Raw genomic sequence first — 21,880 nt, 5'->3', positions numbered from 1 at the left:
TGGAGGAAGTAGAGTTGGCAGAGATTTGAGGGAAAGGAGGCCTGTTTTTTAAAGCCAGTGACAGAGCTTCCCTTGGTGGCTCAATGGTAAAGAATCCATCTGCCAGGGCAGGAGATGTGGGTTCAATCCCAGGTCCAGGAAGATCCCACATGCCGTGGGAACAACTAAGCCCATGCAACTGCTGAGCCTGTGCGCTAGAAACCAGAAGCCACAACTACTGAGCCTGTGTGCCTCAACTATTGATACCCATGCACCCTAGAGCCTGTGCCCACAACTAGAGAAGCCGCTGCAGTGAGAAGCCCACGCACTGCAACTCGAGGAAAACTCACCCAGCACAGCCCACAGTAAAATAAATAAATGTAAAAATAGTAAAATTTTTCTAAAAATAAATAAAGCCAGTGACAGCCACTCAGCAAAGTACAGATGTACTAGAAAAGGGTGTACCCTTTAGTCCAGCCCCTACACTTAGCGGGGCTTATTCTGAGGTTTGGTGGTCTCACTTGGCAAATACAGAGGGAGTAATAGGAGAAGGCGATGGCACCCCACTCCAGTGCTCTTGCCTGGCAAGTCCCATGGACGGAGGAGCCTGGTGGGCTGCAGCCCATGGGGTCTCGAAGAGTTGGACACCACTGAGCGACTTCCCTTTCACTTTTCACTTTCATGCATTGGAGGAGGAAATGGCAACCCACTCCAGTGTTCTTGCCTGGAGAATCCCAGGGACAGGGGAGCCTGGTGGGCTGCTGTCTATAGGGTCACACAGAGTCGGACATGACTGAAGCGACTTAGCAGCCTCAGCAGCAGAGGGAGTAATGGAAAGTAATGGAAAGCACAGAAGACCTAACACAGCCAGATAAGTAAATAAACATTAAAAGAAAGAATTGGAGGAAGTAGAGTTGGCAGGAATTTGAGGCACGGCAACTCACCTCAGTATTCTTGCCTGGAGGATCCCATGGACAGAGGAGCCTGGAGGGCTATCGTCCATAGGGCAGCAAAGAGTTGGACACGACTGAAACAAACTTAGCACCCACACACAGGCCTGTTGTTTAAAGCCAGTGACAGGGCTTCCCTGGTGGCTCAGAGGCCAAAGAATCCACCTGCCAATGCTGAAGATCCGAGTTTGATCCCTAGATTGGGAAGATCCCCTGGAGAAGGAAATGGCAACCCACTCCAGTATTCTTGCCTGGAGAATCCCACGGACAAAGGAGCTTGGCAGGCTACAGTCCATGAGATTGCAAAGAGCTGGACACGACTAAAGTGAGCACGCATGAGCCTGAGGTGGGATCAGGCCTTATTCTGTAGAAAATGATGACATTTGGCTGTATTTCAGGGAGATGAAGTTTGCTGTTTTCTCTGGAACAAGTTTGAGGCAAAGTGCCTGGTGAATAGGGTTTTAAAAGATTAAAGGCCTGAAATTTCATTGTGCCTATGAAAATGGGAACTTTTTTTTTGCTTGGTACTTTAAGTTTCTAAAAATAAGATTTACTGAGCCTATTTGAGACTGTACACGCAATTATTACAAACACTTAAAACATAGAAAACACTTTACCATTGTTTAGACTATAAAAAAATAATGAGTAGCTAGATGAGAATGGGAACCCCTTCAGGCCAGGATAGAGCCAGCTTTCAGGCAGGAGTCACAATTCAGAATGCATAAGTCAGCTGTTTTACACGACTTTATTTTTCCTGTTCACACTGTAGAGGTCAAAGGGTGTGAAAGGCTTGGAAAAGGCTGGATTTCTCCAAACATCCCTGGGAGGTGTCAGCCTGCAAACAGGCTGTTGGCTAATGACTGTGGTGATTAAGCCTGCCTCCTGGGGCCTGCTCATAACTTTTATTTAAATAGGCTGTTTCTCACCTTGATTGGCAAGATGTTCTCTGATGGGAAGGAGTCAGTTCCTTAACTACTTTTGTAGAATGAAACCTCAGTTTGAAGCTGGGGTTATCAACCCTCTTTTTTTGTTTGTTTGTTTGTGTGGTAAAATATACACAGCATGACATTTTCCATTTTAACCATTTTTAATTGCATGGTTCACTGACATTAAGTACATTTGCATTGTTGTGCCACCTTTCACCACCATCCATCTCCCTGACTTTTTTCATCTTCCCAAACTGAAACTCTGACCCATTAAACACCATCTCCTCTCTCCTCAACCACTGGTAACCTATTCTACTCCCTGTCTCTATGAATCTGACCATCCTAGGTCCCTCATTTAAGTCGAATCCTAAGGTATTTGTCCCTGTGAGTATGGCTGATTTTACTCAGCATGATGTCTTCATGGTCCTGGCCCCTTATAACATGTCTCAGAATTTTGCTACTGTCTCATTTACCTTTATTTTGGAACTTTTAATTATTTTTAAAATATTCATTTTTCTTTATTCATTTGGCTGCACCTGGTCTTATTGGGGCTTCCCAGGTGACCCCATGGACTGTAGCCTGTCAGGCTTCTCTGTCCATGAAATTCTCCAGTCAAGAATACTGGAGTATTCTTGGTAGCCATTCCCTTCTCCAGGGAATCTTCCTGATCCAGGGCTTGAACCTGCATCTCCCGCATTGCAGGGGGATTCTTTACCATCTGAGTCACCAGGGAAGCCCAGAGTAGGTGCAAAAGAGATATGAATGCTGTATGTTTATCTTTCCAATATTTTTCACATTTATTAATTGTAGCCTTTCAAAAATCCCTCCAGTGAAGAAGTTCAAGCATATTGAAATACTTATATAGATAAATTAGAGAGGGTGCTTTTGAGATACTATTATTCCATCACTCTTTGAGGATTTTCTTATTTTCTGGTACAACTTTTTGTTCCAGGCTCATATTGGCTTTCCTGGCCCAACCCTAGAATCTACCATTTCTCTAAGAAGCCCTGGTCATTTTCAGTAGAAAAAGATACACAGATACTAAGATCTGGGCTCTAAATGTGCAAAGTACATATTACTACTGGATTGTCATTGCTTCTAGGTCCTCTCAATAGACAGAGGAAGAACACACACACACACACACTGCATCCAGTTGAAAACCATGAATTCACACTGATAGCTCCAATTTCAATTCAACACCACAGACTCCTTTCAGTCTTCTTGTTCTTCATGGTTACAACTCTTCTCTGACAGTAAGGAACCTGTTTCTCATTACCCTCAAGATAATGACTACTTGTTCAATCCTAGAATATACCAACCCTGCCTCTACAAAGAAACTGACTATTATAATTCAGTATTCCTTTCTTTGTTTTCTTTAGTCTGAGTGTGTAAGGTCAAAATACCATGTTCAGAAGTTACTTGAGTCAGCTCTTCCTTCCATATGACTGTTACTGTTTTGAAATACGTTTAGGTTAATTTTTTATTCTTTCTTTCTTTTGGTTCATTTATTAAATTTATATTCCTTTCTCTGGTTGTCCTACATTTGTTTCATTTTATCATTATGATGATGATAATGACCTTTTTGGTATGCAAAACAGCATGATTCCAAAATCAAAACTTAATGGCAGGTTCACTTCCTGCTAATCCCTCCCACCTTATAGATAATCTCTGTTAATATCCACAATCATTGGTTTCTTTCTTTTTTGGCCACGCAGAGAGGCACTCAGGATCTTAGTTCCCAACCAGGGTTTGAACCTGTGATACTTGCAGTGGAAACACTAACTCCTAATCACTGGACTGCCAGGGAATTCCGGCAGGATCATTAGTTTCTAGTCTTTACTTCCTGTATCTGCTGCTGCTGCTGCTAAGTTGCTTCAGTCGTGTCCGACTCTGTGAGACCCCATAGACAGCAGCCCACCAGGCTCCCCCATCCCTGAGATTCTCCAGGCAAGAACACTGGAGTGGGTTGCCATTTCCTCCTCCAATGCATGAGAGTGAAAAATGAAAGCGAAGTCGCTCAGTCATGTCCGACTCTTCGTGTCCCCATGGACTGCACCACACCAGGCTCCTCCGTCCATGGGATTTTCCAGGCAAGAATACTGGAGTGAGGTGCCATTGCTTTCTCCGTTCCTGTATCTATTTTATCAAAAAAGAAGAAAAGCAGATAGATATATGTTTCTGTGTTATACAATAGGTGGTACACTATGGATCAGCAATTCTCAAACTTTTTAGTCTCAGGGCCTCTTCGCACAATTAAAAATTATAGAAGAGTGAAAGAGCTTTTGTATATGTGGGCTTTCTCTGTTATATTTACTGCATTAGAAATTAAAACTGAGGGTCTTCCCCAGTGGTCCAGTGGTTAAAACTCTGAGCTTCCAATGCAGGGGACGTAGATTCAATCCTTAGCTGGAGAATTAAGATCCCACACGCCTCATGGCTCAGCCAAACAAACAAAAAACCCTTGATAAGTTATCAAAAGTATTTATTTATTATTTTGATTAAAATGAACAGTAATAAGCTCCTGAAATATAAATATATTTTTATGAAAAAGAACTCCATTTTCTCAAACAAAAAAGAATAGAAAGAAAGAAGGCATGGATTTACAATGTCTGACTTACTGAAATGCAGCTAAATTCTCTATCTGCTTCATACAATCTCTTGCAGTGTATTATTTTCACTGAAGCATATAGAGTCCTGGCCTCAAACAAATATGTAGTTAGAAAAGGGAAGAGTATTTTAACAGTTTTTTCAGAAAATTGTATATGTTCTTTAATACTACCCTAAAACTCAGCAGTAGTAGTTTCTTAAAAGGTAGTTGCAGTGTGGACTCTGAAAGGATATTAATAAACTTTTAAAAGTTCTGTTACATTATAATCCATTGATCTTTCTTATACTTTGGTTGGATCCTTAGCCATGCAGGATTTTGTGCATTTGGAAAATGATGATTAATTGAAGTATGAAGGTCTTCCTAATGTGGACACATTTCATCATACAGTATCAAAAATTATTTGATATATTATCACGTCTGAGGACTTCCTTGGTGGTCCATTGGCTAAGACTCCAGGCTCCCAACACAGGGGGGCCCAGGTTTGATCCCTGGTAGGGGAACTAGATCCCACATGCTGCAATGAAGATAGAGGTCCTGTGCTGCAACTAAGACCCAGTGCAACCAAATAAATAAAATTAAATTAAAATATATTAAAAATATATCATCTCTCACACCAATAGAAAAGTCTTCAAGTATCAAGAAACCAAAGAGCCTACAGTGGTAGATAGAAATTTCCCAAAATTGCCATTCTGATTTGAAAGTTTTGAGTTTTACCATTGGCAGCATATACTATCAGTTGTTTCCTTGAAGAGAGAGGCTCACTCACTTATATTTGAGAAAAATAAAAACAATCCTCAAACACCCATGTGTGAATAACAAGTTTGTCTGGCAGGTATTCTTTCAGGTAAAAATGGTGTTCTATGAGAAAGTGGCTAGCTCAGCTTGTGACTCAAACAATAGCAGAAACACTTTTCCTTGAGGTAACCATTGTACTGTGTGTGTCAGAAGTGCTTCACGGGTATTTCCCATTTAGTCACACAGACTAGTAATTCATCTCTTCTATTTCTGGCTGTGCTGGGCCTTTGTTGCTGCACACAGGCTTTCTCTGGCTGCGGTGAGCAGGGTCTACTCTTCACTGCAGTGTGTGGGCTTCTCATTGCAGTTGCTTCTCCTATTGTGAAGCGTGGGCTCTAGGTAATTGGGCTTCAGTAGTTGCTGCACATGGGCTCAGTAGTTGTGGTGCACTGGCTTAGCTGCTCTGAGGCATGTGAGATCTTCCTGGACCAGGAATCAAACCCATGTCCCCTGCAGTGACAGGGGCTTCTTATCCACTGCACCACCAGGGAAGTTGTTACAAAGACTATTAAAAAGACATGAACTCAAATCAAGTCTGATAACATTACTAATTTTTACTGCTTCATCCAAATATTCTTAAGGGAAATTGTCTTTTTTTTTAACCAAGAATGAGTGCTAGTAGAGGGTGTATGGCACAACCTTGATTTGTGATAGTCCCTGCAGTTTTACTCTATTGCTTTTACACAATCAATGTAAATGTTACCTCTGAAAAAAGGCAAATGGTGGCTTCGCTGAGCGCCGAAGAACTGATGCTTTTGAACTGTGGTGTTGGAAAAGACTCTTGAGAGTCCCTTGGACTGCAAGGAGATCAAACCAGTCCATCCTAAAGGAGATCAGTCCTGAATATTCATTGGAAGGACTGATGTTGAAGCTGAAACTCCAATACTTTGGCCACTTACTGCGAAGAGCTGACTCATTTGAAAAGACCTTGATGCTGGGAAAGACTGAGGGCAGGCGGAAAAGGGGACAACAGAGGATGAGATGGTTGGATGGCATCACCAACTCAACGGACATGAGTCTGGGTAAACTCTGGGAGTTGGTGATGGACAGGGAGGCCTGGAGTGCTGTAGTTCATGGGGTTGCAAAGAGTTGGACACAACTGAGCGACTGAACTGAACTGAGTTTATAGAGATCATTCTCATTACTGTTGTTTTATAGTTCTATCATATTTCACCATATGAATAATATCATACTTCAATTACTTTCTTATGTTTGGACATTCAGAGTGCAATTATTAATACAAATGATATTCCAATGAACAATCTTGGGCTAAAGTATTTTCATGTAATTGAAGGTGTTTCCTGGGACAGCTTCCTAGAAGGGCAAGTATTGTGTCAAAAACAAACACGTGTGGTTTTTTTAGATATTGCCAAATTCCACTTCACAATGGTTGTCCCAATTTGCATATCTACCAGCAATGAATAGGAGTTCCTGTTTCTCCAGAGCCTTAGCAACTAAAGGTAATGCAGAAGATAGATATATAAATTCATCATATACTAAATGACCCCTAGGTTAAATAGCAAGCCACTCCAGTATTCTTGCTTGCCTGGAAAATCCCATGGACAGAGGATCCCGGTGGGCACTACAGTCCATGGGTTTGCAAAGAGTCAGACACGACTGAAGTGACTTAGCATGTAGCAGGTTATCTGTGAGGGTGACATCAGCCTTTTCTAAGAACTTTTCCCTTCAATATCAGTAGGTGAAGAATTGATGCTTTTGAACTGTTGGAGAAGACTCTTGAGAGTCCCTTGGACAGCAAGGAGTTCAAACCAGTCAATCCTAAACAAAGTCAACCCTGAATATTCATTGGAAAGACTGATGCTGAAGCTTCAATACTTTGGCCACCTGATGCAAAGAGCCAACTCATTGGGAAAGACCCTGCTGCAGGGAAAGATTGAGGGTAGGAAGAGAAGGGGATGACAGAGGATGAGATGGTTGGAGGGCATCACCAACTCAATGGACATGAGTATGAGCAAACTCTGGGAGATGGTGAAGGACAATGAAAGCCAGGCATGCTGCAGTCCACAGGGTCACAAAGAGTCAGACACAACTTAGCAACTGAACAACAACAACAAATGAGGAACAGGATCATAAAAATGCTCTTCCCGAAAAGGAAAGAAAAGGAGGGAAACAGTAATCACTGGACCACTGTAGTGATGTAGTACCCACTGAGACTCTCTGCTCCAGCAATAAAGTGTGTCTCTCCATTAGACCCTGGCTTGGCCGAGGAATTTCCTTGTTCATTATCATCTGTGGCCTTTGGTTTTGCCTCTGGAAGGTTCTTCCATCAATTATCCTCCTTGAGACTACACCTGAAGTGGTATTGAAGAGTACGCTCTCGTGTAGGTTGAGTTTTGAGGACCCTGAGGTTTGGTTTAGGGAGTTAAAGAATTACAGATTCCTGAAGGACTTTTGACATGTTTCTGGTGTTTTTCCTTATATTCAGTTCTTTGGTCCAAAGGTTCCTTTGTAACCATAGCCATACATCTTGTCAGGGAAAAGTTCTTAAGCCAGAGGAATCACTGCTTTGATTCACTGGCTGGCACATGGCACAAACCCACACTTGAAGTATCATGATGGATACCCTGAGGCCACGTGAAGCAATAGGCTTGGGTTGGGAAGGAACCAAACTTTATTAATCTGTCTGGCTCCCACTGTCTGCTAAAGAGCACTCAAGAAAGACTTTCCAAAACCTCCTTAGTGGAAATGTATTCCATTCCACCTTACCTTCCAACTGGCTAGCTCTTGCCTGGACTTATCTCTCTCACAGACTTTAGCTAAAGGCAGAAAAAAGCAGCCAACATATATAAACATTCAGACTTTCCTCAAACACTTCTCCTAGAGCTATGGACCTGATTGGCATGTCCCATATATACCATATATTGATTTGATTATATTCCAAGATATTGCAGGAGATGATTTGTCTAAGTTAGTTTAGCTAGCGCAGTTTTCTTTTGATCAGTGTAGCATGGTTTATCTGTCTCCATCACTTTACTTTTGATCTGAGTCTTTATATTTATTTTTAAAAAAAATTTAAAATATTTGTTTGCCTGGGCATGGGTCTTAATTATGGCAAGGGGAATCTTTAGTTGCAGCATGCAAACCCTTAATTGTGCCATGAGAAACCTTAAGTTTCAGCATGTGGGATCTAGTTCTCTGACCAGGGATCAAACGTGGGCCCCCTGCATTGGGAGCACAAGGTCTTAGCTACTGGACCACCAGGGAAATTGCTGTGTCTTTGTAATTAAATTGGATTTCTTACAGACAACATATAGCTGAGTCATTGTCTCTGTTTCTTAATTGGCATATTAGAACCATTCACATTTACAGTGATTGCTGATACGGCTATATTAGTGTCAATCATATATACAACCATATACACAGCTGTTCTTGCTCATTGTTGTCATTCTTCGTTTCTTTTTTGTTGTCTGCTCTTCCTGCCTTCTCCAGTTTTAATTAAGCATTTTGTACGACTCAGTTTTCTTTCTTTGTATATCAATATACCTCCTTAAAATTCTTTTTAGTCATTGCTCTACAGTTTGCAATATACTTATATAGCTAATCTAAGTCTCCTTTCAAATGACATTATACCATTTCATGGAATACCTCCCTCCCGTCTCTTGTAACACTGCTGTCAGGCACTTCATTTACCCATAAGCTATAATCATCCAATGCATTGTTGCTGTTATGCCTTTGAACTAATGACTAACTGTTTAATTTGTTAAGAATAAGAAAAATAAGAACTTACCTGGCAATCAGGTGGTTAGATTCCTTGCATCTAGTGATCCCACATGCCATTTAGCATGGCTAAAAAAAAATCGAAGAAATGAGAGAAATAAAAGATTTTATTTTATCTTCATTTCTCAAACTCTCTTTTGTTATGTAGATCTGAGTTTTTGACCTATAGCATTTTCCTTCTCTCTAAAGAACATCTTTCAACAATTTCTTATAAGACAAGTCTGCTGGAGACAAATTCCCTCAGTTTCTGGTTTCTTATAAAAGTCTTTATTTCTCCTTTGGTTTGGAAGGATGATTTGCTAGACCCAGAATTCCAGCTTGCTGATTTTCTCTCAGTGCTATAAATATTTCACTCCTTTCTCCTTTTGCTCCCACGGTCACTTTCTCCAGCCTTTCTGACATTAAGTATCATAAGGTTTCAATGAACAAAAATGCTTCCCAATTCCTCATTTCGTTTTCAAATATATTTTAAAGGAAAATTGAGGGAGACTTCAATGGAGAGTGTTGGTAAAAGGAAACCATGCGCTTAAATAGGATGGGGTCCTGAGGCCTGAGCAGACCCAGAGATGAGGCACCTCCTTTTAAAATTTCACTGGTAGAGAGGCCATTACAGGAAGCAGAGCCATAAGGAAGAACCAGGTAAGCTCCAGGGTAAACAGAAATCTATACTCCCCACTACATTTCTGAGCTCACCAAGTGAGCTCATTTCAGTACATTTTCTTTTTCACACTGGAAGAATCCTTGTGAAGTAGGTTTTATTCGTTATCAGCTCTACTTTATTGAGGGAAAAACTGAGACTTAAACAAGGAAGCTTGACAAGGGCAAAGAGTGAGTCATTGGCAAAGGCCAGGATAAGTTCATTCGGCTCAAAACAATGTTCTGAGAATCTGAGCCAGACACCAACCGGAGGGGCTGAGTACCGGGGTGGGGGTGGGGGGTTGGGGGAGCTGGCGGTGCAGAGAAGGCAGGACGAGGCCCCACCCCCCCTACCTGGGTCCTCCCTGCGCGGGGCTCCTCCCACCGGCATACAAGGGCTTTGGGAGCCCCGGGCTGTAACGTGGACCTTGGCTTCCCGGTGAAGGCCGGTCTCTTCCGCCAGGCCCTGGCTTTTCCTAGCTGAGGCAATCGTTGTTCTAGAGACTTCTTTCCCCTTTGTAACAGATAAGATATTTTTGAATGATGCCTGGCTGTGTTTCCTTACGATTAGCTGGTTTCTATTTCCTGAACCCTTTCTACCCCGGGGCAAGGGCAGGAGTCACCTCTGGAAGAAAGAGGATGTGATGAAGGGGGATGGTCTTCAGGGCAGGAAGAGGAGGGGAAAGCCTGCCTTCTTCCTAAGGCCACTGCGGAGAGGCGTGTGGAGCCCGAGGTAAGGGACTGGGAGATTGGATGGATTCATTTCTCTCTTTGGCCTGGGACAAGGTTGCATGCTGGGGTCGGGGTGGAGGAGAGTGGATGGCTCCCAGGAAGCATCCCACCAGACTGAAGCTCCCACAGGCTGCTCTCATGGATCCTGGAAGATACAGAGGTGGTTGGCTTGAGAATCTGTGGGCCTTGTGGGACAAAGGGGACAGGGACTGGAGAAGTGACAGCAGAGGCTTGGGTGGGCAAGAGCCTGGGGGTATGTGTGGCATAGACTCCGGGTGATGCAGGAGCCCATTGGGCGCTGACCAGCCATTCCTCCAACAAGTAGCCACTTCACCCAGCAAATGAGGGATACCGCCCTGAGGCCAGAGCAGGCCTGGACATGGTACCCTCCAAGCTCCTTTTATCTCAGAGGCATCAAGAGGATAAGAAAGACCACTCAAATAGATGAAGATTTTAGTCAGCCCTAATGAGAAGTTGAACTTTGAATGAATAGAATGACTCTTTGCGACCCCACGGATTCTAGCGCACCAGTCTCGAATACTGGAGCAGGTTGCCATTCCTTCCTTCTCCAAGTGATCTTCCCGACTCCGGGATCAAACCTGGGTCTCCTGAATTGCAGGCCAATTGTTAACAACTGAGCCACCTAAAAGAACTAAATTGCTGTTCTCTGGATACTTGAGCTTCCCTGGTGGCTCAGACAGTAAAGAATCCGCCTGCCAATGCAGGAGATTTGGTTTCATCCCTGGGTTGGGAAGATCCCCTGGAGAAGGGAATGGCCACCCACTCCAGTATTCTTGCCTGGAAAATCCCATGGACAGAGGAACCTGGCAGGCTAAAGTCCATGGGGTCCAGTCAGACATGACTGAACGACTAACACTCTCTAGATACCTGAGAAATGAAGAAGGGCAGAGATGGGAGAGGTTGTCAATGAGCCCTGGGAGGGAAGGGAGTTCCTCCTCTGTGTGGCCGTAAATTTCCAGAGGAGGCCAGCTTCATCTTCAGCCAGAAAGAGTGGCTCTAGCATGGTAGCCAGGCTCAGGTTCTTGAGAATGTCTTGGGTCCCAGGTTCCTCCTACCTGTTGTTGTCATCCCCAGAGGAATTACCCATGTCTTCATGTTTGAAGCTGACTGTGCATGACCAAATCTTCATGGTAGTGTTATTGGAAGGGGAACCCCTTCCAGGGTTTGCGACTGGGCTCATGTCTAACACTCGGAATGAATTATCCAAGGAGACACGTAAGCTGACAAAGCAAGAGACTCTATTGGAAAGGGGCGCCCGGGCAGAGAACAGGAGCATAAGGGCACCCAGGAGGACTGCTCTGCCACGTGGCTTGAAGGCTCGGGTTTTACAGTGATGGGATTAGTTTCTGGGTTTTCTCTGGCCCATCACTCTAATTCATGGTCCTTCCTGGTGGTGCACACATTGCTCGGCCAAGATAGATGCCAGTGAGAAGGATTGTCGGAGGCTGGTTGGACACATGGTGTCTCCTTTAGACCTTTCCCAAACTCTTCTGGTTGGTGGTGGCTTGTTAGTTCCGTGTTCCTTACTAGGATCTCCTGTCATAAAATAACTCACGTAGATGGTTACTATGGTGCCTGGCCAGGGTGGGCAATTTCAGTCAGTGTGTTTCCCCTAACAGAAGCAGAGGGGAGGACCTGGGATGGAGGAGAGCACACTTCTTTTTAAGGAATAATGCAGGAATGACCTGTATCATCCCCTGTCACACCCTAATGGCCAGAACTTAGGCCCACGGCTACACGGGGATGCAAGGAAGCTGGGGAAGGCGGCTTTTAGCTTGCTGATTATGTTTCCAGATGAAATTTCCGGGAGTTCTCTGTAGAAAGGAAGAAAGAAGAGGATATCTGGGGACAATGAACAATCTCTGGTTGCATTCTTCTTTTCAGCAATGATTTAGAGGTGCATTGGCACAGTTTTAGCCAGTGAGGAGGGGGTATCTACAGAGGGTTGCTGGGAGAGTTTTCCTCTCTCCAGGTAGACATAGTGTCCTCTTCGGGATTGTGCCCTGTTTGGTGTGAACCCTGAAGGAGCCAGGGACATTTTGCTGCTGGGAGGGGAGCCAGCCTTCAGACAAAGCTTACAAAGTGAAGATGGCAGAGAGAAAGAGGGCAAGAACTCATATGCTTGATGAAGACCCAGAACCATGGGATGAAGTCCATGCTGTGGACTTCCCGGCTTGGAGACCCCTTGTTATGTCAGATAACACATTTCTTGTTCTTTAGGCCACAGCGAGTAGGTTTTTCCTGTTGTTTGTAGCCAAATCATTCCTAATGAATAATATGGCTTTTAAAATCAGCTTTCTTTCTTTTTCACTTTTGCGTTCCTGGCCTCTTTATATTATCCTAAAATCTCAAAGTTAGTGTGAGATTTAAGAATACATAACCCTGGGACTTCCTTGGAGGTCCAGTGGCTACAACTCCGAACTCCATTCTGGAGGCTAGTCTAGCCAGGGAGAGCACAAGGTGTGGGCAGGGCCTTGTACCCTCAGAGGCTTCAGGGGAGAACCTGCTGCGTGCCTTTTATTTGGCTCCTGGTTTCACCAGCAAGCCCTAGGCTCCTTGGCTTGCACTGCATCACTCCAGTCTCTTTGTGGTCACATGGCATTCAGTGTGTGTGTTGCACGCACACAGCATCACATGGCTGTCTTCTTATAAGGATATCAGTATAATAGTGGATTAGGGGCCCCCCTGCACAGTATGACCTCATGTTAACTAATTACATTTTCAATGACCCTATTGCCAACTAAGGTTGCTTTCCAAGGCTCTGGGAGTTAAGACTTAGACATGTCTTTCTGGGACGACACAGTTCAAGCCATAACACCATCTTAACTGGGTCTCCCTCTCTACAAGGGCTCTATTTCAGCCGCTTCCTGATGAATAAAGATATTGATAGAAAAAAATTCTCTGAATTAGCTTACACAAATACCTATGCAATATCGTAAAAACATGTTAAGAGTCCTTTAAAGGAAACCTGATTTTTTAAATCTTGAATTTATATTAGAATCATATTACTGAAATATTACTGAAATCATATTACTGAAATAAAATTACTTCAATGGATGATTTTTATTTGCATTAAATTTTTTCACATATTAAAATATTCCCAGGAGTTATCATCACATTAGAAGCAACAGAATTACATTCATTCCTCCAAAAGCAATTTCAGGGTATTAAAAAATAATGCAGTGTGATGAAAACTAGGTCTTTTTAGAATGCAAAGATTACCTTCAGAGGACTGCCCTTTTTGTGACTAAATGACTAAAATAAATATGGAGCTCATCTTAATGCCAGGTCTCATTATTGTCACTTAAATATTTACATCATTATCATTTCATAGCTGATGGTTCTTCCAGAAACATCTAGATGCTCATTAAGACTAGATGTACTATGTACTAACATTCCTTTTAATAGATAGGAGGTTATATCAAAGGTATTTGTCGTTCAGTCCCTAAGTCATGTCCAACTCTGCAGTCCCATGGACTGCAGCACCCAAGGCTTCTCTTTCCTTCCCTATCTCCCAGAGCTTGCTCAAACTCAAATGCATTGAGTCGGTGATGCCAGCCAACCATCTCATCCTCTCTCGTCCCATTTTCCTACTTCCCCCAATCTTTCCCAGCATCAGAGTCTTCCAGTGAGTCGACTCTTCACATTAGGTGGTCAAAGTTTTGGAGCTTCAGCTTTAGCATCAGTCTTTCCAATGAATATTCAGAGTTGATTTCCTTTAGGATTAACTGGTTTGATCTTGCTGTCCAAGGGATATCAAAGGTATAAATGGGACTATATCACAAATGCAAATAATGAAAGGCTGTTTGGGGTGACCAAGATCCCTACTGTATTTTTTTATAAAAATGTATGTTGACAGAGTCTAAATGACAGCTGGTTGGTGATCGTCTAGGCTGTGTAGCACAGGGCCCCTTTCAAGTGTCTGAAATCAAAAGGGACTAAGTCCTATTTGCAAAACAGCCCACATTTATATGTGCCTTGCATAAATCACTTTTCTCATGGTTGAAGTTCTGTCACTCGTGTGGTTTCATTTCCCATAACTCACTATGGGCCCCTGGCCCCCCATCTTCCACAATGACACTTTTAGTGTGAGGCCATATTGTTTTCTGGTTTTCCACGTTAGTCTGCTTAATTTCAGGACATATGGAAGTTAATTCATTCGACGAAAGTCACATGACTTTTCCCCAGGTCCTCTAGCTTGCCAGTGTGTGTGTGTGTTTGTGTGTGTGTACGGGAGTACCTTTAGGCATTCACGTGACGGTGAAGGAACACTTCCACTTAAACCTGTACAAGCTGGGACTTCCCCAGTGGTCTAGTGGTTGCCACTCTGAGCTCCCAGTGCAGGGGGCAAGATTCCATCCCTGGGAGGGGAATTAAGATCCCACATGCTGTAGGACATGGCAAAAAAAACCAAACCTACACAAGCTGTTGTAGCTCCTACTCTGCTGGGCAGCGTGTTCGAGCTCCTCCCCAACGATTGCTGGGGAGCCCTGAGGAAGGGAGGGGCTGCTTGTCCTGTCCTCACTTCCCTCCTGGGTGTCAGGTCTCACCTCTCTCCCCCCATGTCACCCCCAGCTCCTGTCATTCAGCGCTGGCTGTTTTATAACCACTTCATGCAGCTGCTTGCTCTCCTGTCTCTTCCCCTGTTACGCCACATAATAAGAGCCTCTTCTCTTATTTCCCTAAGGATGTAGGCAAGGCTGCCATGTTTGACACCCTTGCCCAAGGTCTGAAGCTAACACACACAAGTTAACTGTTCTGCAGAAGAGGCTATATTATCTACCATCACTGGTAGTGGCATCCGCTGGCCACACCCCTTCAGCTGAGGTCCCCTGGGGCCATCTGTCCTCTGCCCCCACCCGACTGCTCTCTTGGGGCTCAGTTCCTCCTTTTCTACTGCCTCACCTCCACCACTTTCAGGTAAAGGAAGCAGAAATCCCCTAAGCACGATTAAAAAAAACACAGCTCTCTCTGCTTGACACAAAGACCCTCCACTGTTCTGTTATTATTGAAAGGTGCGTTAATAGCCGCATTACGGTATTAAACAGCACCTGGTTTGAAAACACGTGCTTGTGAGTGACTCAACTGCTAGGCTTCCCTGAGAACAAGGGACAGAAAAGACTCAGAAAAGGTCCCTCCAGGAACAAAAGAAAGGCCCCATTCGAGCTGCTCTGCTGAACTCAGACACTGTTCTGTTTGTTTTTTAAATTAATTTATTTTTTAATTGAAGGATAATTGCTTTACAGAATTTTGTTGTTTTCTGTCAAACCTCAACATGAATCAGCCAGAGCCTGCTTTGGTTTTGTACCAACACTTTACAATCCTTCCTGCTATCAAAATCTGTCAACACTGTCTACTGAAAACCTTATTATGGGTTATGAATTGCCATGTTAGTGACGGGAGATTTCCAAAGAACCCTGGTTTCCAGAGGCTGGATCCCGTGGGGACCCTGGTTTCTAGTCTGGTTGTTATATGTTAGCTATGTTCCTTGCACAAGTCACCTGAACTCTCAGAACCTTACTTATCTCACCTCTAAGATGGGGAGAATGGTACGAGCACTGACATTTCAGGATTTGCAAGAGGCAAAAATATCTGTAAGAAAGTCCTTATTACAAAATCGTATACAAATGCACATTGTTCTAAATCTTAATAGTCTATTTTAAGAGATTCTTATGGTGAGCAGACATAACCATGGGAAGTATTTCTTATGGATTCTGAGATGTTTTTAAAGCTGGAAGGAAGGGATGCTTGAATACAGAGTCATTTATAATCAAAGTTATTACGCCAGGTCTATGCCATACCACCCTGAACGTGCCTGATCTTGTCAAAGTTATGCCAAGCTGCTGGGTAGATGGAGGCATTATTATCATCATTTCGGCTGCCCTGGGTCTTTGTTGCAGCGTGCAGGCTTCTCACTGCGGTGGCTTCTCTTGTTGTGGTACAGGCTTCAGTAGTTGCGGTGTGTGGAGTCAATAGTTGTGGCTCCCAGGCTCGTAAAACACAGGCTCAGTAGATGTGGTACAGGGGCTTAGTTGCTCTGTGGCACGTGGGATCTTCCCAAACCAGGGACGGAACCCATATCTTCTGCATCAGCAGGCGGATTCTTTACCACTGAGCCACCAGGGAAGTCCTAGAGTTATTATTAGTTTTTATTTATTTTTAATTGAAGAACAGCTGCTTTACAGTATTGTGTTGGTTTCTGCCATACATCAACATGACCAGAGGTGTTATAAACTCAAAGAGGGAAGGCCAAGGTGTGAGCTCTAGAGATGAGTCCACGGTGGGAAAATTGGAGCCCCAGCCTCCTGGGCAACACTCAGGTTTCCTGAACTCACCGCCTTGCACTGACACTTACTAGCAGCAAGACCTTGGCCAAGGTGCTTAACCTCTCTGTGTCCTAGTCTTCTCATCTGTAAGATGAGGACGTAAGAGCTCCCAGTTCAAAGTGTTTCTGTGAGGATGAAGTAAGCTATTAATGTCCGGCCCTTAGAAGGGTACACAGGAAATGGCATAGCACAACAGAGATGAACCTCTGTTATATGGATCATCCACTGATGGAGTGTATCTCAGATCTGAAGAGATTATTCTCATCTCCTGAAGTTCAGAATGCTTAACTGAAACAGTGGTGTTAGATGACTGCACTGCAGCCTCTGCCAACGCATAGTGTGAACTAATCCCCGCAATCCTTCCCTTCTCACTCTTCCTATTTCTGTAAACATCAGCCCTTGTGTGTTTATTAATGACTGCTACACTTCAATAAAACATCTTTGCTGTTATTCAGTCTCTCGTAGTGTGAACTAAGGAAACAGTGAGAGACTTTATTTTTCTGGGCTCCCAAATCACTGCAGATGGTGATTGCAGCCGTGAACTTAAAAGACGCTTGCTCCTTGGAAGAAAAGCTATGACCAACCTAGACAGCTTATTAAAAAGCAGAGACATTATTTTACCAACAAAGGTCCACCTAGTCAAAGCTATGGTTTTTCCAGTAGTCATGTATGGATGTGAGAGTTGGACTATAGAGAAAGCTGAGTGCTGAAGAATTGATGCTTTTGAACTGTGGTGTTGGAGAAGATTCTTGAGAGTCCCTGATACTGCAAGGAGGTCAAACCAGCCCACCCTAAAGGAAACAGTCCTGAATATTCATTGGAAGGACTGATGTTGAAGCTGAAACTCCAATACTTTGACCACCTGATGCGAAGAACCAACTCATTGGAAAAGACCCTGATGCTAGAAAGGATTGAAGGTGGGAGAAGAAAGGGGACAACAGAGGATGAGATGGTTGGATGGCATCACTGACTCTATGGACATGGGTTTGAGTAAACTCCAGGAGTTGGTGATGGACTGGGAAGCCTGGCATGCTGCAGTCCATGGGGTTACAAAGAGCTGGACACGACTGAGTGACTGAACTGAACTGAACCCCCATAATCCTTCCCTTCTCACTCTTCCTCACTATTTTTGTAAGCGTCAGCCCTCGTGTGTCTTAATTAGTGCTGCACTGCAGTAAAACGTCGTTGCTGTTATTCACTCTCTCATAATCCGTTTTCCAGATTTCATGCTGTCATCGTGGTTCTCTTTACAACAGTATTGCATTGTGTCTTCACTAGAGGGGACCCAGGGAAATAGGTAGAATTGTCTTAAAACAATGCTTTCATTGAACCTTCTCAAATGGTATGTCGGCGTGTGTTGTTGCTTTGTTGACTCATATCCAGCTTGTGGTCTGCCTTTTTGCCTGGTTGTAACTAACCAGTGGTTTCCCAGTTTCTGTTTATGGAATTTATTCTTTCCTTAGCCTCCAGTGTACGTGGGTGTGCTTGCCAGGGACAGACAGTCTGAGGCAAGGCATGCTGTATGTGATCCCAGGACATGAGCGATTGTGCCTGCATGCTAAGTCTCTTCTGTTGTTTGTGACCCCATGGACTGTAGCCCGCCAGGCTCCTCTGTCCATGGGATTCTCCAGGCAAGAATACTGGAGTGGGTTGCCATGCCCTCCTCTCCAGGGGATCTTCCTAACCCAGGGATCAAACCCAAGTCTCTTACGTCTCAAGGTGAGCATTTACTTTGGTCCAGGTGTCAGTTGCATTTGGTTTACTTTGGGCCAAATGTCAGTTGCAAAGCTGGTCTCTGAGGTGAATGATCTCAGAACTCTCTGGGGTGAGGAAATGGGAAAGGTAGGTGGGCAGTTTCAGGCTGAACCTGTTTGGCTTCTTTTTGCTGCAGGCAGGCGATTGCATTCAGGGATTGCTTTCTGTGCTCTGAAGCTGCAGAGTTTCCCTGCTGCACTTGGAGGTGAATGAGGTAACTGTCTCACTTTGTCCAGACAGGAGCTGCTTTGTAACCCAGACAGCAGCTCAGTATTCCAGCAAGACGCTGGGGGGTCGGGTGGGGGGGAGGAGGTTGGGGGAGTGCTCCGAGACCATCACCTTCCCTGTGCTGATGCTTTCAACCCTAGGTCAGCCTTGTAGGATCCCGACAAGGGGAGCTCATTCTGTTATCCAATGATTTTACCAAAATCTAAGAACCTATGACTCCTCTGTCAGCTCTGGGATCTTCTACCCTCTGGTCTGAAAGCCTCTTCCCCAGCATACATGCAGAGAAGCTTTTTTTTCCCCTTTCTTGTTTCTAGAACTCTCTGAATTGGCACTTTCCAGGACAACACTGAGCATCTTTTCTCCCTCTCTACAGTTACTTATTTTTGGCTGCTCTGGTTCTTTGTTGCTGTGCATGGGCTTTCTCTAGTTGTAGTGCTTGGACTTCTCTTGTCATGGAGCATGGGTTCTAGGTGATTCAGTTCAGTTCAGTTCAGTTGCTCGTGTCTGACTCTTTGCAACCCCATGCATTGCAGCACGCCAGGCCTCCTGTCCATCACCATCTCCCGGAGTTCACTCAAACTCACGTCCATTGAGTCAGTGATGCCATCCAGCCATCTCATCCTCTGTCGTCCCCTTCTCCTCCTGCCCCCAATCCCTCCCAGCATCAGGGTCTTTCCATTGAGTCAACTCTTCACATGAGGTGGCCAAAGTACTGGAATTTCAGCTTCAGCATCGTTCCTTCCGAAGAACACCCAGGGCTGATCTCCTTTAGAATGGACTGGTTGGATCTCCTTGTAGTTCAAGGGACTCTCAAAAGAGTCTTCTCCAACACCACAGTTCAAAAGCATCAATTCTTTGGCGCTCAGCCTTCTTCACAGTCCAACTCTCACAGCCATACATGACCCCTGGGAAAACCATAGCCTTGACTAGACGGACCTTAGTCGGCAAAGTAATGTCTCTGCTTTTCAATATGCTATCTAGGTTGGTCATAACTTTCCTTCCAAGGAGTAAGCGTCTTTTAATTTCATGGCTGCAATCACCATCTGCAGTGATTTTGGAGCCCAAGAAAATAAAGTCTGACACTGTTTCCACTGTTTCCCATCTATTTCCCATGAAGTGATGGGACCGGATGCCATGATCTTCGTTTTCTGAATGTTGAGCTTTAAGCCAACTTTTTCACTCTCCTCTTTCACTAGGCGATTGGGCTTCAATAATTGTGGCACATGGGCTCAGTATTTGTGGCTTGTGGGCTCTAGAGTGCTTGCTCAGTAGTTGCAGTGCACAGGCTTAGTCGCTCTGTGGCATGTGGGGTCTTCCGGGACCAGGGATCAAACCAGCATCCTCTGTGTTGACAGCTGGATTCTTAACCACTGGACTACCAGGAAAATCCTACTCTTCAGTTTTAACTTTGCATTTCCTTCTCATCATTTAAAAATGCACATTATACTCCTTTAATAAATGATGTGTTTAGAATTTTTAGCCTGCTTTTTTTTTTTTTTTCCACTTAGTATACTTTGGGCATTTCCCCATGTTATTAAAGTTTTTTGAAAATGTAATTATTGATGATTATGTAATATTACAACTTATATATTACGGTTGCTTAACCTTTTTTTTTTTTTAACATTTGGGATGTTATTTTTCAATACTGCATCTAATTGAGATCTTGGCTACCCCTCTCATCTGTGTGGGATAACTCTGGGCAACTCCCTGCCAACAACTATGACAAAAATTCAATAAGGTCATATTCATTAATACATTAGTGAAAGCATGCCATTCAGGTGTGTCACCTGGAAGGGAAGAAAAGAAATGTTTTCTTCTATCCATCTTGGGGCCTGTGGACCAGACCCACAAGACAGATGAACAGGAGACAAACAGAAGCTTATTAATGTATGTACCATACATATATGGGGGATAACCCACTAATGAGTAACTCAAAGCTGGTGGTTGGAACTTGAACTTATACAGCATCATAACAAAAGAGTGATAATTTTGTAGAAAAGTGACAAGACAAAGGGAAACAACTGAGCTTCTAGGGGACTTGCGGGGAGGCAGATATATGGGGCAAGTGAAGAGGACAAGGGGCTTCCCTGGTGGCTCAGTGGTAAAGAATCCCCTGCCAGTGCAGGAGATGCAGGTTCAATCCCTGGGTCAGGAAGATCCCCTGGAGAAGGAAATGGCAACCACTCTAGTATTACTCCCTTGGAGAGAGGAGCCTGGTGGGTTATAGTCCATGGGGTTGCAAAGACTTAGTGACTAAGTCACAGGGCTTAGTGACTAAACAGCAAGGACTAGTTGGCAGTTAGTTTGTCATCAGGATTCCTCTAGTGCCACCTCCAGGCTCCAGGCTGATAGGGTCTAGCGTCATCCCTGGTGATTCATTTCTGTCCTTCCTTGTAGAGGGGGGACACCTTTAAAAGGTTATGACCTACTTTTGGCAAATGTGGGAGGGCAGAGGGTTTTCCTTTTTTCTTTTTAAAATTTATTTATTTATTTGGCTGCATTGGGTCTTAGTTATGGCATGTGGGATCTAGTTCCCTCACCAGGTGATCGAACTCAGACCCCCTGTATTAATAGGGGATTTGGAGTCTTAGCCACCGGATCACCAGGGAATTCCTTAAATTTTTTTCTTTTCAAAAAATTAAAAAAATATTTTTGGCTCCATCTGGTCTTAGCTGCAGCACTCAGGATCTTTCTTTGTGGCAAACGAACTCAGTAGTTGTGGCATGTTCAGGCTTCATTGCCCCTGGGCATGTGGGATCTTAGTTCCTGGACCAGGGATCCAACTCATGTCCCCTGCATTGGAAGGCAGATTCTTAACTACTGGACCACCAGGGAAGTCCCCCTAAAAGTATTTTTTAATCAAAGGAAATCAGTACAGTAAAATCATCTACAATCATCACTTACAAATGAAGTCTATGGAGGGAGTAAAGATTTATATGACACAAAAGCTAAATTTTAAGGTCTTAAGACATAGTCTGTTTTAATCACTCATGTTTATACTCAATACTTAGCCCAGTGCCTGACAAATCTTAATGCTCAATAAATGTGAATTGTTTTCGATAAATAGCTCCAGAACTGACTCACTGGAGAAAACACCATGATGCTGGGAAGGATTGAAGGCAGGAGGAGAAGGGGATGTCAGAGAGTAAGATGGTTGGATGGCATCACCAATTCTATGGACATGAG

At 43.9% G+C, this 21,880-nt stretch overlaps 2 long non-coding RNA genes across 2 annotated transcripts in view; one reads left to right on the top strand and one right to left on the bottom strand.

Moving 5' to 3' along the window:
* Positions 1-1,997: 1,997 nt before the first annotated feature.
* On the bottom strand, positions 1,998-21,341 carry LOC121817766 (uncharacterized). The gene is made up of 4 exons (XR_006057827.2): positions 19,735-21,341; positions 9,987-17,128; positions 9,007-9,065; positions 1,998-3,991 (listed from the first exon to the last, which is right to left on the bottom strand). It is a non-coding gene; the product is annotated as an uncharacterized LOC121817766 (long non-coding RNA).
* LOC132658472 (uncharacterized) overlaps positions 10,022-21,880 on the top strand; it is a 53,782-nt gene continuing 41,923 nt past the window's right edge. Inside the window, exon 1 of the long non-coding RNA XR_009598152.1 lies at positions 10,022-10,365. This is a non-coding gene — a long non-coding RNA (uncharacterized LOC132658472). The remainder of the gene's footprint in view (positions 10,366-21,880) is intronic.

This window comes from Ovis aries, chromosome 23 (genome assembly GCF_016772045.2).
Source record: "Ovis aries strain OAR_USU_Benz2616 breed Rambouillet chromosome 23, ARS-UI_Ramb_v3.0, whole genome shotgun sequence".
NCBI classification, from domain to species: domain Eukaryota; kingdom Metazoa; phylum Chordata; class Mammalia; order Artiodactyla; family Bovidae; genus Ovis; species Ovis aries.
This window is presented reverse-complemented; position numbering and strand designations above follow the sequence as displayed.